Consider the following 5267-nt stretch of genomic DNA (forward strand, 5'->3'; position numbering starts at 1 on the left):
AGACAGAGACATTCACAGACAGAGACATTCACAGAGACATTCACAGACAGAGACATTCACAGAGACATTCACAGACAGACATTCACAGAGACATTCACAGAGACATTCATAGACAGAGACATTCACAGAGACATTCATAGAGACATTCACAGAGACATTCACAGAGACATCCACAGAGACATTCACAGACAGACATTCATAGAGACATTCACAGAGACATTCACAGAGACATTCATAGAGACATTCACAGAGACATTCACAGAGACATTCATAGACAGAGACATTCACAGAGACATTCACAGAGACATCCACAGAGACATTCACAGACAGACATTCACAGAGACATTCATAGAGACATTCATAGAGACATTCACAGACAGAGACATTCACAGACAGAGACATTCACAGAGACATTCACAGACAGACATTCACAGAGACATTCATAGAGACATTCACAGACAGAGACATTCACAGACAGAGACATTCACAGACAGAGACATTCACAGACAGAGACATTCACAGAGACATTCACAGACAGAGACATTCACAGAGACATTCACAGACAGAGACATTCACAGAGACATTCACAGACAGACATTCACAGAGACATTCTTCTCTCCCGGTTATGTGTTGTATAATGCCAATATAACGGGCCCTGGTACGGTGCGCCATGAGATTGGGGGATCCTCACCACACATAACAAGGTGCCCCTCCCACAATGGGGAGATTCCCCCCAGTAGTTTGTGTCTTGGGAAGGGGGGGGAGGGTCAGCATCCAGCAGGAGTTCTCATCCTCATGTTTCATTATATTGTAGATCGGATCCCTGGAGCTCCGGCAGTGATTGGTCTCCCCGGCAGTGATTGGGTCTCCCGGCAGTGATTGGTCTCCCGGCAGTGATTGGTCTCCCCGGCAGTGATTGGTCTCCCCGGCAGTGATTGGTCTCCCCGGCAGTGATTGGTCTCCCCGGCAGCGATTGGTCTCCCGGCAGTGATTGGTCTCCCGGCAGTGATTGGTTCTCCCCGGCAGTGATTGGTTCTCCCGGCAGTGATTGGTCTCCCGGCAGTGATTGGTCTCCCCGGCAGTGATTGGTCTCCCCGGCAGTGATTGGTCTCCCGGCAGTGATTGGTTCTCCCCGGCAGTGATTGGTTCTCCCGGCAGTGATTGGTCTCCCGGCAGTGATTGGTCTCCCCGGCAGTGATTGGTCTCCCGGCAGTGATTGGTTCTCCCTGGCAGTGATTGGTCTCCCGGCAGTGATTGGTCTCCCCGGCAGTGATTGGTCTCCCGGCAGTGATTGGTTCTCCCCGGCAGTGATTGGTCTCCCCGGCAGTGATTGGTCTCCCGGCAGTGATTGGTCTCCCCGGCACCTCTGAGATCCATGGAGGACGTCTGTTAGAAGGAGGCCAGGTGGAGGTCTCGGGTGATAATGACCAGCTGGGAGGTCTGCCTTCCATCCCCCGCTAAGACCTCCGGGACTGACCACTCCAGGTATGACACAAAACTCACCTCATCCTCCTCTAGAGAATACACGGTTCCAGCTCCATGAGATCAATGAACCCCCCATATATAGCCTCAGTCTGCCCCCCCCATATAGAGCCTCAGCATGCCCCCCCTATAGATCCTCAGCGTGCCCCCCTATAGATCCTCAGCGTGCCCCCCATATAGAGCCTCAGTCTGCCCCCCCCATATAGAGCCTCAGCATGCCCCCCATATAGATCCTCAGCGTGCCCCCCATATAGATCCTCAGCGTGCCCCCCATATAGATCCTCAGCGTGCCCCCCATATAGAGCCTCAGCGTGCCCCCCATATAGATCCTCAGCATGCCCCCCCTATAGATCCTCAGCATGCCCCCCATATAGAGCCTCAGCATGCCCCCCCTATAGATCCTCAGCGTGCCCCCCCCATAGATCCTCAGTCTGCCCCCCCCTATAGATCCTCAGCGTGCCCCCCATATAGATCCTCAGCGTGCCCCCTATATAGATCCTCAGCGTGCCCCCCCCATAGATCCTCAGCGTGCCCCCCCATATAGATCCTCAGCGTGCCCCCCATATAGAGCCTCAGCGTGCCCCCCATATAGATCCTCAACGTGCCCCCCCTATAGAGCCTCAGCGTGCCCCCCCATATACAGCCTCAGTGTGCCCCCCATATAGAGCATCAGCATGCTCCCCCCATATAGAGCCTCAGCTTTCCCCCCCATATAGAACCTCAGCGTGCCCCCCCATATAGAGCCTCAGCATGCCCCCCATATAGGGCCTCAGTCTGCCCCCCCCATATAGATCCTCAGCATGCCCCCCCTATAGATCCTCAGCGTGCCCCCCATATAGAGCCTCAGCGTGCCCCCCATATAGGGCCTCAGTCTGCCCCCCCCCATGTAGATCTTCAGCATGCCCCCCCTATAGAGCCTCAGTGTGCCCCCCCCCCCCATATAGAGCCTCAGCTTTCCCCCCCCATATAGAGCCTCAGTCTGCCCCCCCCCCCCATATAGAACCTCAGCGTGCCCCCCCATATAGAGCCTCAGCATGCCCCCCATATAGAGCCTCAGTCTGCCCCCCCCCATATAGAGCCTCAGTGTGCCCCCCATATAGAGCCTCAGCATGCCCCCCCCCATATAGAGCATCAGTCTGCCCCCCTCCATATAGAGCCTCAGCGTGCCCCCCCATAGAGAGCCTCAGTCTGCCCCCCCCATATAGAGCCTCAGTCTGCCCCCCCCATATAGAGCCTCAGTGTGCCCCCCCCATATAGAGCCTCAGTCTGCCCCCCCCCATATAGAGCCTCAGCGTGCCCCCCCCATATAGAGCCTCAGCGTGCCCCCCATATAGAGCCTCAGTCTGCCCCCCCATATAGAGCCTCAGTGTGCCCCCCCCCATATAGAGCCTCAGCGTGCCCCCCCATATAGTGCCTCAGTCTGCCCCCCCCCATATAGAGCCTCAGTCTGCCTCCCCCCATATAGAGCCTCAGTCTGCCCCCCCCCATATAGAGCCTGTCTGCCCCCCCCATATAGAGCCTCAGTCTGCCCCCCCCATATAGAGCCTCAGTGTGCCCCCCATTTAGAGCCTCAGTCTGCCCCCCCATATAGAGCCTTAGTGTGCCCCCCCCCATATAGAGCCTCAGTGTGCCCCCCCCCATATAGAGCCTCAGTCTGCCCCCCCCAATATAGAGCCTCAGTGTGCCCCCCCATTTAGAGCATCAGTCTGCCCCCCCATATAGAGCCTCAGCATGCCCCCCCATCTAGAGCCTGAGCGTGCCCCCCATATAGAGCATCAGTCTGCCCCCCCCATATAGAGCCTCAGCGTGCCCCCCATATAGAGCATCAGTCTGCCCCCCCCCCATATAGAGCCTGAACATGCCCCCCCCATATAGAGCCTCAGTCTGCCCCCCACATATAGAGCCTCAGCGTGCCCCCCATATAGAGCATCAGTCTGCCCCCCCATATAGAACCTCAGTCTGCCCCCCCCATATAGAGCCTCAATGTGCCCCCTCATATAGAGCCTCAGTCTGCCCCCCATTTAGAGCCTCAGCATGCCCCCCATATATAGCCTCATCGTGCCCCCCCATATAGAACCTCAGTCTGCCCCCCCATATAGAGCCTCAGCGTGCCCCCTATATAGAGCCTGAACATGCCCCCCATATAGAGCCTCAGCGTGCCCCCCCCATATAGAGCCTCAGCGTATCCCCCATATAGAGCCTCAGTGTGCCCCCCATATAGAGCCTCTATGTGCCCCCCATATAGACCCCCAGTGTGCCCCCCCATATAGATCCTCAGTCTGCCCCCCCCCATATAGAGCCTCAGCGTGCCCCCCCCCCATATAGAGCCTCAGCGTGCCCCCCATATAGAGCCTCAGTCTGCCCCCCCATATAGAGCCTCAGTGTGCCCCCCCCCATATAGAGCCTCAGCGTGCCCCCCCATATAGTGCCTCAGTCTGCCCCCCCCCATATAGAGCCTCAGTCTGCCTCCCCCCATATAGAGCCTCAGTCTGCCCCCCCCCATATAGAGCCTGTCTGCCCCCCCCATATAGAGCCTCAGTCTGCCCCCCCCATATAGAGCCTCAGTGTGCCCCCCATTTAGAGCCTCAGTCTGCCCCCCCATATAGAGCCTTAGTGTGCCCCCCCCATATAGAGCCTCAGTGTGCCCCCCCCCCCATATAGAGCCTCAGTCTGCCCCCCCAATATAGAGCCTCAGTGTGCCCCCCCATATAGAGCATCAGTCTGCCCCCCCATATAGAGCCTCAGCATGCCCCCCCATCTAGAGCCTGAGCGTGCCCCCCATATAGAGCATCAGTCTGCCCCCCCCATATAGAGCCTCAGCGTGCCCCCCATATAGAGCATCAGTCTGCCCCCCCCCATATAGAGCCTGAACATGCCCCCCCCATATAGAGCCTCAGTCTGCCCCCCACATATAGAGCCTCAGCGTGCCCCCATATAGAGCATCAGTCTGCCCCCCCATATAGAACCTCAGTCTGCCCCCCCCATATAGAGCCTCAATGTGCCCCCTCATATAGAGCCTCAGTCTGCCCCCCATTTAGAGCCTCAGCATGCCCCCCATATATAGCCTCATCGTGCCCCCCCATATAGAACCTCAGTCTGCCCCCATATAGAGCCTCAGCGTGCCCCCTATATAGAGCCTGAACATGCCCCCCATATAGAGCCTCAGCGTGCCCCCCCCATATAGAGCCTCAGCGTATCCCCCATATAGAGCCTCAGTGTGCCCCCCATATAGAGCCTCTATGTGCCCCCCATATAGACCCCCAGTGTGCCCCCCCATATAGATCCTCAGTGTGCCCCCCATATAGATCCTCAGCGTGCCCCCCCATATAGAGCCTCAGCGTGCCCCCCCATATAGAGCCTCAACATGCCCCCCCCCATATAGACCCATATTGTGCCCCCCATATTGTGCCCCCCATATAGACCCATATTGTGCCCCCCCATATAGACCCATATTGTGCCCCCCCATATAGACCCATATTGTGCCCCCCCATATAGACCCATATTGTGCCCCCCCATATAGACCCATATTGAGCCCCCCCATATAGTGCCCCCCCATATAGACCCATATTGTGCCCCCCCATATAGACCCATATTGTGCCCCCCATATAGACCCATATTGTGCCCCCCATATAGACCCATATTGTGCCCCCATATACAGCTGCTGCCTCTGGGAAGGGGGGGGTCATTGCTGTGGCTGAGTAGATGTATGTCTGGTAGATGGACCTCCTGCGGCAGCCCCGGTGGACGTCCCTCGGGGGAAGGTGGAGAGTCAAACGCAACACAAC

This window comes from Staurois parvus, unplaced genomic scaffold (genome assembly GCF_062004578.1).
Source record: "Staurois parvus isolate SC_StPar_1 unplaced genomic scaffold, SC_StPar_1.0 ptg003748l, whole genome shotgun sequence".
NCBI lineage: Eukaryota > Metazoa > Chordata > Amphibia > Anura > Ranidae > Staurois > Staurois parvus.